The 18,190-nt window shown below is 35.8% G+C and overlaps 1 protein-coding gene across 3 annotated transcripts in view; it reads left to right on the forward strand.

The window, feature by feature from the left end:
• Positions 1-18,190, forward strand: part of LOC110459127 (band 4.1-like protein 1) — a 131,214-nt gene that overhangs the window by 61,347 nt on the left and 51,677 nt on the right. The window contains exon 1 of one of the 3 annotated variants that reach the window (XM_021511227.1): positions 11,032-11,371. The exons of the other annotated variants lie outside the window; for them this stretch is intronic. The gene's annotated coding sequence lies outside the window, so the exon portion shown is untranslated. Of the gene's footprint in view, positions 1-11,031; positions 11,372-18,190 lie in introns of those variants that run through there. 3 annotated transcript variants of the gene reach the window in all.

Raw genomic sequence — 18,190 nt, forward strand, 5'->3', positions numbered from 1 at the left:
TTATGTAAACCATTGGCCTCCCACTTTTATGTAAACCATTGGCCTCCCACTTTTATGTAAACCATTGGCCTCCCACTTTTATGTAAACCATTGGCCTCCCACTTTTATATAAACCATTGGCCTCCCACTTTTATGTAAACCATTGGCCTCTCACTTTTATGTAAACCATTGACCTCCAACTGTATCATGTAATTTTACCATTGACATTCAATTATCAAGTATCATGTTATATATAATTAGCAGCCCATGTAATCAGTACACATACATGTAATTTACACAGGTAAGCAGCCCCATGTAATCAGTACATGTAATTTACACAGGTAAGCAGACTCATGTAATCAGTATATGTAATTTACACAGGTAAGCAGCCCCATGTAATCAGTACATGTAATTTACACAGGTAAGCAGCCCCATGTAATCAGTACATGTAATTTACACAGGTAAGCAGCCCCATGTAATCAGTACATGTAATTTACACAGGTAAGCAGCCCCATGTAATCAGTACATGTAATTTACACAGGTAAGCAGCCCCATGTAATCAGTACATGTAATTTACACAGGTAAGCAGCCCCATGTAATCAGTACATGTAATTTACACAGGTAAGCAGCCCCATGTAATCAGTACATGTAATTTATACAGGTAAGCAACCCATGTAATCAGTACATGTAATTTATACAGGTAGGAGCTGTTACCAGGCTACGACTCCATTCTCTTTTCAAATCACCTCTCACACTTGTTATTGCTTTTTCCTATAAATTCCTCTTTGCTGAGTCAGTTAAACGAAGGGCATGCTGACTCGCTGAATCCCACAATTTTTAAATTCGTTTTTGATTGATATGCTTTTTTCAGTTTCACAGTGTCTCACAATCCTCTTTGGATTTGTCAAATAGAGACAGCTTTGAATTATCAGTCTAAAACATTTTGTATTTAATGTTATCAAAAAATACATATATGTTCATACCAAACCATAATGACTTCACTTAGTGTACCAATGAAAAACTGCACTTCATGAAAATATTTCATGTTTTTTGTTCTGTTGTTGCAGAAGAAAAGCTATGTAATGGAATACAGTTCATGCACAATTTAACTTGGAATTCATGTTAGCTGCTAAGATTGGTGGTTTTAGAAAAAAAAATTGAAAGCTTGTAGATAGGTGACTCCTCAGTATTGGTAGCATACATTGATGAAATGCTATAAAACTTAAGCTGAAAGTGAAAGATTCTACATTATATAAAAAAAACTCATTATATTTGAATTAACTAGCTTACTGCTTTGTACTAATTTAAATGTCTTTATATTTCATTTCCGATAAGCTGCCTAGATAAACCAGCCGAGTTTAACTTTGTGGGCTTGGCAATGATGTTTGTACTTGTTGTATAATGTATTGCAATTTTATGATACTCTGTGCAATTTATAGACATAACAAAATTGATTTATCAGGTTGACTGTGCACGTGGCAGAAGGCTGCAGGACTGATAATTTTCTGGTCGGCCTCCATGTTTATTTCTAAATTGAAAATGATTAGAGATCGTAAAAGACAAAATAAATAAAAATAGCTAAGTCATTCCATGCTGGAGTCGCCAGTTTTCTTGTCTGGTATTGATCGACTCTGTTCAATGGTGAAAGGAAGACAACAGCTAGAGGTGCCCTATTGTAATCATGTATTCAAGTTACCACTCAACTTTATTTTATTATCCATTAATTTAACATTTAAATCTCTATTACAGCTTGCGATTGGATTTAACACTTAAATCTCCATCAAATAGCTTGGAATTAAAAATGGACAACATACATTTAGATGCTTGTAGAATACAAAATATTCATGTTTACTATTACATCAGCATATATCAGATACATCTCAGATGTAGAACCCCTGTTTCTAATCAAATTTTGTCACAATGAAATCTAAATATTCACAGAAATATATTTGTCCCTGCTTTAAAATGTGTAATACATGCTTGAAAACTGATATAAAACCTGTAAAAACGTTGCTGACTTAACCCAAACCACCTAAGGAGTCGGTCTGGTCTTATAGGTTTACATTAAAGCTATCGTAAACATTGGATATTTACTACATATCTGAACAGCAGGAAAAAGTAAACAATAACAACACAAACTTATACAGTATAACACAATTAGTCATAGGTCAAAGGTCAAGGCTTTTTAATATTTGTTCGTTTGGGTCTGAGATATTAAATGAAATATGATCTTTGTTGGTGCAAGGACAGGTATGAGTCATAATGTAACATGTTATCTGTGTGTTGTGTAATAAAGATATGGGATGTAACTTGGCCTTACCTGTACTGGTTAAATTGCACCCTGACAGGTGTATCTAGCCTGTCCAAATTAACTCATATTTCATCAGGGGAGCTCTTGAATCTTCTTTACAATGCTATCAAGTACCAGAGAAAGTAATTAAGTTTTTAACTAATGGGCAGAGAACTTTTAAAAAAAAGATATTTTAATGTTTGGTGATATTTTTTGTGAGAAATTCTTTCTCTAAGGTCTGCCTAGCCGGTGTCATTAACAGTGAGAGTGTTGAAGGTGTATGGAATCTGATAAAGACACGGTAATGTTATACAGTAGGCGCCCTATCTCTTGTGACAGTATTCTGCCGTAAGTGGTGGAGAAGTAAAATGCCCTATTGTAATCCGTTACATTTTTGCCCTGCATAATTTTGACTCTCTGACCTTTGAAAAACAGTGTTGCATTTGCTCACAGATACAGAGCCAAAACATGTATCTTATGGAAAGTTTGTGTGTCACAAGCTACTTGACAGTTTAAAGGTGAATCCTAGCCGTCAGTGATCTACTAGTATTTAGGGATGATCTGTGCAAATTTGTGGTACAGAGCAGGGAAAGACTGGTCATATTTGACAACCAGGTGAAATCATGGCTACAATTGACAGCCAGGGAAAGACTGGCCACATTTGACAGAGCAGATGAAATACTGGCCACATTTGACAGCCAGGGCAAAACTGGCCATATATTTGTCAGGACAGGGTAGGGAACCAATGGCCACTTGTGACAAAAAAAATAATTTTGAAAAGTTAAGGCCTCACTCAGGCTGATGTCTGCAGTCTGCTCTTACTTGCATTTCTATTCATATTTTTTCCCATTGAAGGAAAGGTTGTCTGCATGAACAGACACAGCCATTTTTACAGAATTTCCTTTTATAAAATCTTTAAGATATCCTGATGATTGTTACTAGTCTAAACCCACAGTGTCACGTACGCCAGTATAGCCTGGCAGCACAAGGATTCCCCACAATTGTGCAAAGATCTGCTTAGGTCATTTACTATTTATACTGTGAGAATATGCAAATAGATATTTTAGAATAAGTTTTCCTTACAAATTCAATATTCTTTGGACCTTACAGACATTGTTTGGATACTTATGAAAAACCATGTGGGCTTTAGTTTGTGTCAATATAATCAATGATGTACCAATGAGTCTGTGTATAGGTCTTTATGAGGTCTGCACCAGAAGAATATGTTGATCGGTGTTGATCAGGGATGGCACCAGTACAGTGGTACCAGTGGGTTATGTAAAGACATCGGTCTACAAAGTCATTATATCTCTTGATTACACTATCAAAAATCTCTAAGCGGTAATTATAGAAATGCAAAGAGGTTTGCATATATACACATTTCCTTGCTATATGATTTAAAGTGGTCTATTTGGTGTAAAGCCATCTTTTAAAAACTTGTCATATTGTCTGGAAGGCCCCATACAAAACTTCTTTGTTTGAAATGAAATTTAAATACACCACAGAAGATATTTTCAATCTTAAAGTGTCAAATTCAATTCTTTTATTGTTAAGCTAGCTCTGATTACATATAGCACTCAATATAGGCTGCAGACTACATGAATCTAAGATGGCTGATGCAATGTGTTTATTTTCCCCATGAAAATCTATTGTTATGTTCTGCAGAGTATAGAGGCATTCAAAGCCAATAAAATCATATTGCTTAGTGTGAAATCAAATTTTTGAATTCCCCCATCCTCTGTATTGCATGCTTGTAAAATGTCCCAATAAATATTCAAATCCACGGCCACTCCCTGCTGGGTACATGTGGAAGCCACACTTCACGTATCGCTGCACAACGCAGTGTGATATCATCGTGGAACAGAAAATATTGCATTCTGTTGCATCTCATTTCACAGAACATTTAACTAGGTACCTGGCTCAGCTGTGACGACAGTCTGCAGTTAAATTATTTGCTATGTCAAGGGGAGGTAAATGTTTCTCTGTTTTGAGGGGAGTGCAGCAGCAGTGTGGAGCGGACAGCAGGGTTGTGTGTGTGTGTGTGTGTGTGTGTGTGTGGGGGGGNCAAGCTTTCTCATATAAATCCCACTGTGTATCAGATACATTACTATATCTGACCTCAGCTGACCCTAGGTGACCACTATGCCACTTTCTCACCAGTATTGTCCAACTGACCAGCGGAATGTTGAATGCCATGTGTCCAGTACATACTGTGCTAAACAGGGGGACAGGTATAATGTTCCTGTATTTACCGGACTGATGGATATAGAAGATTTTATGGTCTGTAAATGTGTGAAGTCTGTCATACCTACAGTATAGGATGGCCAGAGGGGGTGATTCTGTACCAATGATCAGACATGGCGATTTACACAGATACTGTGATGATGGCCAGATACTTGTAAACCAAGTGGGCAGGAATTTATGACCGATTGCTTTCATGGCTTTAGGACAAAGTTGATCAGTAAACCAAGACTTTGTATCAATGTATCGCTGGTCACGTTTGTGTGGGTAGACTCTGGATGGTTCCGGTTGGAAACCTGGTCGCAGACATCTTACTAATTTAATCAGGGCCTCTGTATGAATACAATGACGCTTGGAATGGTGACATATATAGCAGAACTTGATTGGTTCAATAGTTGGCGACCATATAGCTCAGTCGGTTAGAGCAAAATCATCCAGAGTTCGGAGGTCCCCAGGTTCGAATCCCAGTCTGGGCGAACATTTTTCCTTTTCTGTTAAACTTTCAAGTTTGGCCAGAATGAAAAGCTCTTTTAAGAATATGAGTTTCAAGTAAAATAGAATAAACATAGTGTTGAGCGAAAATAAAATCACTCATCTAACCTTCAACTGTCGTTTCCACAGCTGGTACAATAACTTGGCAGCATGCTTCTGTAGGCAGATGTAATGTATTCATTGCCCAATAAACTTAATCAGGGAATATGCCTACATTATTTAGTACTGAGGTGTTACGGGGGAGGACAAAACCCTTACCTGACCTTACCTGTATATTAGTGTGTATTAGGTACCATTTAAACTACACAGGACAACACCCAGTGGTCAGTCACATTACCTGAGGTCACTTGGATCATCAACCTTATGCAGGTAAAGCCCAGCTGCGAATGGCCAGCCAAGAAGGAATAAGAGAGTCTGGCCCTAAATAGGCCAGTCAAGGGTTAATCTGTCTGGTCCAGTACCAATAGCTAGTGTACAATTGGTCAGTCTGGCTGTAATTCAAGAGCTGTGAACATCCCACACAGCTGGTATCAACTGACCATAAGTGGACAATTATCTGAACATAAATGGCTACAATACTAACCAGACAGATCACTAGAAAATAGGATAGGGAGCCATTCTAATAGTCACCAGCATTTAACTATAGGGAAGTAAAATTCTGTACTGAAATGTGTGTTAAATATTGACATCGTTGTATCAAAATGTAGGCTAGTCTCCCTGGTCAGGCTTTTTACATACGGTTGTTGTCTGAGCAAGCTACCTGTATGTACATGATTTCCCAGGTATTCTTTGTGGTTGGCAGATACTCATTACTAGTCCAATGCAGCACTATATATATATATATAGGGATAAATAGTTTTAAATGTCCATGTGATGGTAAAAATATAAATAAACAAAACACGGAGACTAGTATAACACTGCATGCCCCTATAGGTACACCTTCTGCCAATACACCATCTGAATATGTAACTAATTCACAAGCATATCACTTGAATCAAACTTTTGCTGTAATATTGGCATTCACAGGATTGATGGCAACAGCGGAATCTCTAGGAATATATAAATAACTGAACTGGAAGGACAACATATCTATCAGCTGACCATGGATATTAATATCAACAGCTGGTTCATAATTGCTGATATAAATTAAAAAAGAAAATATCTGTGAGCGTTATACAGTAATAAATATATGAACGACTACAATCTTCAGACTCTATGTACATTTCGCATCTTGAGACGTCGTTTTAGACTTGCTGCTGAGTATAAATAGACTTTATTTACTACTCCTGACAGACAATGTAAATAAAAATTACTGGTGTTACTCATTTTACTATCTAATCACATATGTTGGCAGCCTGCCATTTATAATTCATAATATCATATTGTAAATTTGAACCCTGCCGTGCAGTACAGTCTTGAGACTTTTAAAATAAAGTTGTTCAGTTAAGTATTTTCAGCACGAATAAGTGAATAAGGCTTAAAAGGCCGAAAAACATATCATTATTAATTTCCCTCAGTTTGGATATTTTTCTGTTTTTAGTCTTGAGATCTAGTATGATGACATGCAATTTTGAGTACATTTTAAATTACATGATTTTTTATTTTTTTTTTATAAAGCTTGCAAGTCTTAAATGCTTGCATATATACACAGACCTGTATGGGTAAAGGTATACAGAGGAACTGTTGGCGTCCTGTAGTAATTTATACGTTTGATAAGGATTTGTCAACACTACTAAGATAGTATCTGATATATATCTATATATATACCTGGGTCTGATGGACACATATAGCACAGAGTCGCTGCTATTGTTTGGACATGTACGCCCTTGTTTGACCGTTATCTGATATCTGTAATAGACACCAATGGTGATTTGTCCCCTATATTGTCGACTGACTGGGCCGAATCTTGACCTTATAGGGTCGATGAATGTCTTGTTTATAAAATGTTTCAACTCCAAAGTTGGGGGTGGTTTGTGAGCTGTTTTACTGTTCAGGTAGAACATTATAAATCTACAAGTGTTGGAGAAAAGGACTAGTAAACATTGGCATGTATTGGCAGGTTTTGATGTATACAGGTTTTTGTCTGGATTGGACACGTTTTAGGACTGCATACATTGAATTAACATTTAGAAAAATATAAAACGGATTTATTTCTAGATGACCGATACCATTTTATTTATGATCAGGGAATCAACCCCAGCTGTCATGGTGAAACCTGCGTGCGCTCATCCACTGTGCCACCCACCATCAACTAAAAATAGAAAAAAATTGAACCAATGGCAAAAATAAGCTTTGCATGTCCATTTTACAATTTTTTGTGCTGTCAACAAATAGATTTCCATTCTGTTTCACTTCTTGTTTTCTGTCCTCCTATGTTCTTACCAAATTCGCTAATTTCACGTAAGAGCTAGCCTAATATGCCATATTATATTTGTGATTTGCATGTTTATGTTTGAGCCTACCACCAGACTAGGTTACACTCCACCATTCTGTAGTGGTAGTAGTCTGGAGATGAGTTGAAGTGACAGTAATGTATTTCTGACATGCTTCTGTTACAACAGACATTGTTTCTTACAGATCATCAGCTCGTTAACACGTTATAACCCAGGTTTAGTGGTAAGAATAGTTCAGACTTTTTTATCTTGTACCAGTAGCCTCTGATTCTTTGAATGTAAACAAACCTCTCTTGCCTAAACCAACAAATGTACAATGATCAGAAACCTGTATATAACAAAGATGAATAATTACCTTAGATCCATTTGCATCAAAGATTTGAATTTCTTGTGAAAATTGCTGCACAGTTGCTAAGGAAATTATTTTTCTGATTACAGTGCGTCAAAAGCCTAAACTTTAACACAGATCAGTTTTTTTGCAATGGAAATGATTTCAGTAACAAACAAACCAACTGTACTTCACAGACAGACATTACAATCAAGTCTGTGGTGTTTTTTTCTGTGGACCATTTTGATTGCTGTAAAAGTCATACCAATTACTTGAGAATTGCTGGGAAGGCTGATATAAGTATGTAGCCTTTTTATCACACAATCAGCCCCCGCGGCATTCGCATCATATGGTTGTCACTGCCTGTCTTAATCCATAGCCAAACACTAAATGCCAGAGTTGCCAATTAGGCATCGTCTCAGCATTCTAGTTTTCAAGATATATGATCCAGGTTTTTCCTACAAACTCATTCATTGTAAATTGTTCCAAGTCTTTGTGATTGTTTATTAGTTTTTTGAGGAGGTTGAATGTTTCTTTGAAACAGAAGCTACAAAATATTTTTTGAGCCAAGATGTTTGTGGTATGTAAACTGTATATCCAAACATGGTCCCTGAAGATTGTTAACATCTGATGTTGGTGACTTGTTATCTATTGATATCATAATACCTGTGTTTTAGGACATAAGTGTCCTTGTGTGATCACAGTTCAATGATACATGTGTTTTAGGACATAAGTGTCCTTGTGTGATCACAGTTTGCTACCATTTTGTACTAATGATACATGTGTTTAAGGACATAAGTGTCCTTGTGTGATCACAGTTTGCTACCATTCTGTACTAATGATACATGCGTTTTAGGACATAAGTGTCCTTGTGTGATCACTGTTTACTACCATTCTGTACTAATGATACCTGTGTTTTAGGACATAAGTGTCCTTGTGTGATAACAGTTTGCTACCATTCTGTACTAATGATACCTTTGTGGTCCCTGAAGATTGTTAACATCTGATGTTGGTGACTTGTTATCTATTGATATCATAATACCTGTGTTTTAGGACACAAGTGTCCTTGTGTGATCACAGTTTGCTACCATTCTGTACTAATGATTCATGTGTTTTAGGACATAAGTGTCCTTGTGTAATCACAGTTTGCTACCATTCTGTACTAATGATACCTGTGTTTTAGGACATATGTGTCCTTGTGTGATCACAGTTTGCTACCATTCTGTACTAATGATTCATGTGTTTTAGGACATAAGTGTCCTTGTGTGATAACAGTTTGCTACCATTCTGTACTAATGATACCTTTGTGGTCCCTGAAGATTGTTAACATCTGATGTTGGTGACTTGTTATCTATTGATATCATAATACCTGTGTTTTATGACATAAGTGTCCTTGTGTGATCACAGTTCAATGATACATGTGTTTCAGGACATAAGTGTCCTTGTGTGATCACAGTTGCTACCATTCTGTACTAATGATACATGTGTTTAAGGACATAAGTGTCCTTGTGTGATCACAGTTGCTACCATTCTGTACTAATGATACCTGTGTTTTAGGACATAAGTGTCCTTGTGTGATCACAGTTTACTGCCATTCTAAACTAATGACACATGTGTTTTAGGACATAAGTGTCCTTGTGTAATCACAGTTTGCTACCATTCTGTACTAATGATTCATGTGTTTTAGGACATAAGTGTCCTTGTGTGATCACAGTTTGCTACCATTCTGTACTAATGATACATGTGTTTAAGGACATAAGTGTCCTTGTGTGATCACAGTTTACTGCCATTCTAAACTAATGATACATGTGTTTTAGGACATAAGTGTCCTTGTGTGATCACAGTTTGCTACCATTCTGTACTAATGATACATGCGTTTTAGGACATAAGTGTCCTTGTGTGATCACAGTTGCTACCATTCTGTACTAATGATACCTGTGTTTTAGGACATAAGTGTCCTTGTGTGATCACAGTTGCTGCCATTCTGTACTAATGATACATGTGTTTTAGGACATAAGTGTCCTTGTGTGATCACAGTTGCTACCATTCTGTACTAATGATACATGTGTTTTAGGACTAAAGTGTCCTTGTGTGATCACAGTTTACTACCATTCTGTATTAATGATACATGTGTTTTAGGACATATGTGTCCTTGTGTGATCACAGTTTGCTACCATTCTGTACTAATGATACATGTGTTTTAGGACTAAAGTGTCCTTGTGTGATCACAGTTTACTACCATTCTGTACTAATGATACATGTTTTTTAGGACACAAGTGTCCTTGTGCGATCACAGTTTGCTACCATTCTGTACTAATGATACCTTTGTTTTAGGACATAAGTGTCCTTGTGTGATCACAGTTTACTACCATTCTGTATTAATGATACATGTGTTTTAGGACATATGTGTCCTTGTGTGATCACATTTTGCTACCATTCTGTACTAATGATACCTGTGTTTTAGGACTTAAGTGTCCTTGTGTGATCACAGTTTACTACCATTCTGTATTAATGATACATGTGTTTTAGGACATATGTGTCCTTGTGTGATCACAGTTTGCTACCATTCTGTATTAATGATACATGTGTTTTAGGACATATGTGTCCTTGTGTGATCACAGTTTGCTACCATTCTGTACTAATGATACCTTTGTTTTAGGACATAAGGGTCCTTGTGTGATCACAGTTTACTACCATTCTGTACTAATGATACCTGTGGTTTAGGACATAAGTGTCCTTGTGTGATCACAGTTTGCTACCATTCTGTATTAATGATACATGTGTTTTAGGACATATGTGTCCTTGTGTGATCACATTTTGCTACCATTCTGTACTAATGATACCTGTGTTTTAGGACTTAAGTGTCCTTGTGTGATCACAGTTTACTACCATTCTGTACTAATGATACATGTGTTTTAGGACATAACTGTCCTTGTGTGATCACAGTTTACTGCCATTCTGTACTAATGATACAGTCAGGGAGTTCCAATGATGGTACTCAGCTAATTCTATACCTTTTAAAACGATACAGTGAAATACTTATCCACCTATAATACATGTAAATGCCATCTGGCTGTCAGAATTAATAGAACTTAATTGCCACAGGAAGGGACCTGTCTATAATTCCCATCATTTAGACAGATCATCCTATTTTGGTTCCCTGTATAATGAGCTGCATGAAGCCCACTAGTATTTGTACTGTACAGTTCAGCCGCACCGACCACCATCGACTTTGGTTGGACTAGCATGCTATAATATGCTATACTGTGCATAGAGTCAGTACTCGGAGCCAGATTAAATGGGAGGCTACATACAAAACAGTCAAAGGAGAGCTACTGCCCGACAGCATGCCTAGTACACTAGCTACTGACAGGGGTTTTCTGACAGCTCGCCTAGTACATTGCACTACTCAGACTTCGTTTTCGGGTTTCGTTTTCGTGTTGACTGTACACAGATAAAACCTTCACACAGCATATGTACACAGGAAGGTAGCGGTGTGTGGTGAATAACTGGCTGAAATCTGTAGATGTTTGTGTTATCATAGGTGTGTCATCTCAGGCATTTTACTTCGTTGGGTTTTAAAGCTGGGATACCTACGTTTGAGGTTTACCTGTAACGAGGAATACCTATCGTGATAGTCCAAGGCAGGTAAGTCACCTAGTTTATGATTATACATACACACAGGAAGTGTTACAGTGTAGATTTTTAAATTTCTTTTATAATTTCTTTTTCCAGTGAGAAAACGTATGAGAAGTTAGATTAATTCATATGGTGTGTCTATACCCAGACTTAATACAAACTTCCACTATACACTGTATTGTATATGAGTCAGTCGTATAGTTAACTGGGTTGTTGTATACGATGTATGCCTTATAGTACTGCCACGGTTCTTGACCCTCTAATTGGTAAACATCTAAAGTCACTTTAAACTCATCAAATGGAGGGTATATTGTATATACATAAACCAGCAGCACTACTCAGTGTATAAGTAGGATTTTATCTATTAATTGACATTGATGCGTGTCTGTAACAAACATACAAACATAAGCAATGTTGTATGTAACACCGGTAAGTTGTAAGACAGCCCAACTGTCACACATTAAAACCTTACTAGTAATCCAACCTTTGAACGTTGAATCAATAATATAATATTTCACAAACAAACACGAGGTTGATACCATGTAAGAATCTTTTGCACTTGGATTATTTACATGGGTTTAATTTCAACATTACAATCATCATGATGTATCAGTAAACAATATATCAAGATAAACATCTAGACTGGTGTGTGGTAGCTCTGACATGTCAATTTAAAGTTCAGTTGGGATTGTGCTAGGAGAAAAACTAAATACAAATGCATTATTAATGCTCCTGTGATCGCCAGGTGTTGGTAGAGGCTTATAATAATAGTCTCGCTTCATTTACCCTCGTATAAACGCGCGGATATGAGGTCTCCTCACACAGGGGCCCCACATGTCATTTTACCCTGTATCAGTTTATCGTTAACATTTTTTATATTTCGATCTTTTGTTGACATATACTGCATACTGTTAGCAGCATCAAATATGATATTGGGAAACATGGTGTTTATTTGTGTGTTTGATACACCCTGTGTGTTTCATTGTAACGGGAGCATTCTATATAGTCTATGGGTCAACAAATTCAATAACAGCATTTTATGGGATTTTTTCTTACCTTAACTGTAAAAAAAGTTATATATCCAATTTATTCCCTCCATGGTTCATTACACAAGGTATCATAAATTCTGTTTTTTTGAGCTGAGAGCTGTTTTTCCTGGCAGTGCTGGTATTTGACAATGATAGAGGCATTATTGATTGATAGTTTTTAATACCACACATTCCTGTGTTTTCAGGAGTGATGAATGGTTTAATTAATTGGTAGCCGTACATATATATATATACAATTTTCCTTTGATATATTTGTAATGGAAATACCTAATGGTATGGTGTGGTTGTATGGTGTCCAGCTAACATTAACAATGTAGGGATGGTGCAGAGAGTTAAAAGGTTTAGGAATAGCACCTTGACTGATGCCCTATATTTTATCATTACTGTAATACTAAATGGTATGGTGTGGTTGTATGGTGTCCAGCTAATATTAACAATGTAGGGATGGTGCAGAGAGTTAAAAGGTTTAGGAATAGCACCTTGACTGATGCCCTATATTTTATCATTACCGTATTTATCAACCATTAGCCCATGCCTGGTAATAAGCCCTCTTTGTTCCATAACAGTTCAGTCAAAAGACCAACTAATGTTTTTCAGTTTTCTGCAATAAGTTCATTCCCTACTTTGTGCAGGATAAATAAGGTAATAATTAAGTCCATGTCCTGTGTTAAGCTCATCCACTATAGTTGTATAAAACTGGTATAATGTTCAGATGGAGGAAGTAAGCCTAGGTTTCCTTTATATGCTATTAATGTCAAAGTTAATTAAGTCGTATTTTAGCGTTTTAAATTAATGTAAGCTCATTAAGCTGATTACAAGTAAAAATGGTCCTTATCACAAGTGTCTGAAAAAATGGGAAAACTTTCCATGAACAATTTTGAAGTAATATATTTTTGTAAGGAAGCAAAATATGAATGTGTTGAAAGTATCTGTCTAGGTTATCAGACTTCATAGTAAGTAAATGAAATCAACAAAACAACTTGCAGTGGAATTTTCTAAAAGTGTCCATGGCAGACTTTATCCCATTTTAAACTTTCAGCTCAATAATATTGTGTTCAACATGCTGAGCTTATAATATACAGTGAAATAGTCTGTGATAGTCTACAAGATGGTGATTTCAAGGTATATTTAAGGATAGAACTTACTGTATATATGCACAATTTCTTATTGCATTAGTTCAGACTCAAAATCAATTTGTCTGGAAACCAAGTTAAGTATGTATATATGTGCAACCCTGTTCAGGTTAAAAAGAGCATAAACCATCTGTTATATATCTGTGGGTGAACTACTGGATCTGATTCATCACTCCTATGTAAAACAGACACTCATAACGGAAAGATGAATGGAAATTGGTTTTGAAATGTCTGTGAGGAGATAATATAATAATCTAAACAGCGTGCAAGTAGTTGAGGGTTAAACAATGGTAGGTAATGCATGTCTATACAACTGTACATAATTTGAGTCATTATAGCAACAATATAAAAAATAGAATTATAAAAGATCGAGAAATTATTCTCGTCCGTAAAAATAACCGAACTTGTTATAAAACTGTTTGGAAGCTGTGCGAGTATATTTATAGATAATGTGAATTCATGTGCCGATCTGGAAGATCTACTGTGGAGCCCCAGTCTAGCATCCCAACAGACCCTCTCAGCACCCACTAGTAAACCAATGGAGCCAGAATTCATGCTATTCATTCTATAGTTTCTCTTTCTAAAACAAAAACCAGCAAACACTCCAAATGTTTAGATAGGAAGAGTTATCTAGTTGTTTTAAGAACACTCGGTGAGGTCAAGCGTCTTGACCCATAACCTAAAATTTTCTTCGTAACACACACCTGAGTTTGGCAAAGGTACATATCTGGTATAGCTGTACTACAGGAATAGCAGTAGTGTAACACCTGTTGGTAAACCTTGTGGGATGGCACATCCTCGATGTTAGAGGATCACTAGCTCTCGGTCAATGAATGACTACGGGTTGAATAGTATTTGGTCACTTTAAACATCTGTTTTAAATAATCAATACGTTCATTGACAAATCATTTTGTTGATTTATAGTAAGTAAATCATATGCATGTATTTATTTTTAACGTAGTCAGACGTTGGATGCAGTCCATGTTTGCCAGAATGCAAATTGTATACTGTGTAAAAGGATTTGGTGTACTTGTAACGCAGCATGCTTTGATCCATTGATGACTGATATTTTGACAAAGATGTAAGGGATTTTCTTTGAACAATATAGAACTGTGTGTTCATCACTTGAACTGTTTTATACAATCGGACAACAACAGAATCGTGAACAATCCTCGGTAATAAGTAAAGAGTATTATCTCAAGGCACTGACCTGTTAAGTCTTTATCTAACAGCTTCCTCTAAGTTCACCACATCAACGAAAACAAATAAGGCAGTAATTGGCATCCTTAAGTTCACACGTGTCTGGTAATTGTTTCTTGAAATAGTTACATTTATTAACATATAGCAATGTTTTTGAATTTCTTAATTATTGTTACAGATCAATATACATATCATTTCACAAGATGAAAAAAACAACTCTATATGCTTATCATGTTATGTAATTGTTCACGAAAATTTGCATTGAAGCCTAAGTGTACAATTAATTATGAGGCAATTGACATGCTTGTATTTAAACTCATCTGTGTGTTGATTGTAGCTGATAATTGATCTATAAATATATGGTTGTTATATATGTACTTTGGCATTTTGCATTTGATTCGAGAACAGATTTTAGTTTAAAGCAGGCAGATGTGTCCCGTTGTTAACATTTCTAGTGTTAAGCCTAAGTGTTTAAGATGTGGCCGACATCAGATTATTTTAAAACTGGGTTATATTCTCCAGTATCTAACATGTGCCTTGACCATAAATGGCCAGCAAGCACATTCTTTATGTGGACCAACACAACCAGGAGACTGCCTGTCTGTGTGTGTTCCTAATTTATGATGGCTAATATTGATACTTTTATCAGGTATTAATATTAGCTCAAGCTTTATTTGACCATAAACCTGCGCCCTGAGTGTATTGGTCAGTTTTCATCTTACAGGTAGGTTTGTGGTCTCACGGTTTTTCATGGGCCTCAGTAGGAACAAGGTCAAGTCAAGGTCATTGTCACACCTGTTTGATATACATGGGTTACCTGCTGTCTCTCTATTGTATACATGTATGTGTCTTGAAGCAGAAAAAAGTAAGGAAAAGAATTGGTTTAATTGCTCAAATCCTTGGTGACATTCAAGTTTCAGAGGAATTCTTTGTAGTACATGTACTTTGACAGGGTACATTCAACTTTCCAAGAGATTTCGAAATAATTCACAATGAGATTGCAACATACTGTTTGATTTTGTTTCAACATCACTAAAGTAACTTCATTGTAGAATTTATAAGAAGTACGTTTATTTTGTTGAAATAGTTTGTGTACTTTTATAACCAATAGACAATTTTATTACATAAAACTTCTGTATGTATGACATACTAGAGCTTTGACCTTCCTGTGAATCTGTAGACTTATCGGAATACCTCCTTGTGAGTTGGATAGCCTTCCTATCTGTGGTTAAGGTGGTAGCTAACCCTCTAAGACATTGAGTGTTAAGACAAGATAAAATATGGGGACCGGAATGTGTGTCAGTAAACTTATTATTGATATTGATGTTTGTTTTGGATTCACTTCATTTATTGTAGTGTGACCTAACTATGATGTGACCACACGTGTAGTAATCTGCCCTTGGTGAAACAGTCACACTTAATTTCTCTTAGCTAGAGTTTAGTTATAAGTGAAAGGGTCAAATTAGTTATCTCCCCTTTTAAGTTCAGTTATCTACCCTTGTTCTGTTGAATGTTTCGTAGTAAATGTATTTTCAATCTTTCCTCTCAATGCTTGCCATCTGTTTCATATAATCCAGGCAGAAGCCATATTACATGTACTTACACTGTGGTTTACACAGACCACAAATATAGGTAACGTATATTAGACTGAATAGCACACCTTTGGTTCTCAGAAAACGACTGGAGGCAAATTGATTTTTATGAAAGGCCTCACAGAATTATCACATATATATTAAAGCTGTTTTCTCTTTGCAGACTTTTACATTTTGACAAATTTACAAAACATCAGTGTTCGAGGAAGTCAATTTTGTGAAATGAGCTAACGATCTCTACTTCATTTGAATACATGTTTTATTTATGAGTTAGTTCAGAATTCAAGGTTGGTGTTATTTTTTTTTATAAAAAATGAAAGAAATTTGCATAATTTATATTTCAAAATTGTCAATAAAGCCGCGCATGGTGTTGTCATGCAGCAGGTGTTTTACATGTCAGTAAATGGCAAGGCCTGAGAATTACGTAAGAGTCGGCTTGTGTAAATATGTTTTTGGTTTCTTTAGTGTAATGTAAGTGACAGTCTGTTTGTACAATTTAAAATCGAAACCAGGCTCCAACTCGTTCTGCATGTAGTCAACCAGTCATCCCATCACTTCATAACCAGCCGTTTATTTCTTAAGTGCTCAGGTACTTTGATCTGATCGAAGAGACGCCCATTATGTGATCACAAACATTTAATGGGTCTGCAATTTAAGATGCTGCAGAAAGGTGCATTTTGACTTAATTGAATCAACCATTTTGCAAGATATTTAAATTATGTTTTTTAATGCAATTTTTATGTCTTAGATTTTTGTTTAGTAAATTTCCTATTTTATTTGCTTTTTTCCATGGGATTTGTGAAGATATCACAGAAAACAAGTATAAACGACACTAAATAAACACCACTGTAATACCACAGACACAGGAATAAACACCTCTGTCATACCGCAGACACAGGAAACAGGCTTTGAAATATACCATATGTTAAACTGCCATAGAATTATTGATAAAATGTGTAACAATGCTTCACTCTTCTGACTAGACAACAGGTATGTATATCTGTTTAAACTTTACGCCAGACATTTTTGAATTTCTATTTTTATTTATGCAATGTGTTGGGCGTGGAACAGTGTGGTCCTTCGGAACTTAACAGTGAAGTAGGACGGGGTAAACTTAAATTCAAATTCTAAAGTAGGATATATTATGCATGCAAATTGTAATAAAACATCCTGATAATTCAGTAGACAAGATTTTATATTCTCCTCAAGTGCAAATGTCTGAGGATTAAAAACGAAGTTTGGAAAATGTTAAATCTGATAACTGTGAGATTAACATCCTAAATATTCAAAGTTCAACAAATTTCGTAGATAACATGTCCAATGTACTACATTTAAAATAACATGCATGCTCAGCATTTTAATCAGAAAGAATTAAAAGTTTTAACATTATTTGTCAGAAAGACATTTAACTCTATACCACATACATGCAGGATAGCTTGCAATCATATTGCTTTAGATATTGCATAACAATTACAAATGTTCATGATAAAACTTGAATATCTGCCTGTAGATACATAAATAGTACCTCATCTAGACTTCGTTCCAAGTAAGTCAGCTAATGCATAAAAAGTTTAAAAAATTTCAAATGATGACTCATACTAAGTTTGTTTAAGACTTTTGCGACTGTCGTAATACACAATGAATATATTGTCCTGTTTGAGCCCTTCACATATTAAGGAGAGTGTTAAAGTGCATCTACACCAAAGTATATGAAGTCTTCATAAAAGCATTTCCATCACAATTAGATTAGATGTTCATCACGTATTGATGTCAGCATGGCAATAGCTTTTATATACCATATCTGAAAAGAAAATAATTCCTTGTGAAAGTTTAATGAAAAATTATTAATAATTG

This window comes from Mizuhopecten yessoensis, unplaced genomic scaffold (genome assembly GCF_002113885.1).
Source record: "Mizuhopecten yessoensis strain PY_sf001 unplaced genomic scaffold, ASM211388v2 scaffold9973, whole genome shotgun sequence".
Classification (NCBI taxonomy): Eukaryota; Metazoa; Mollusca; class Bivalvia; order Pectinida; family Pectinidae; genus Mizuhopecten; species Mizuhopecten yessoensis.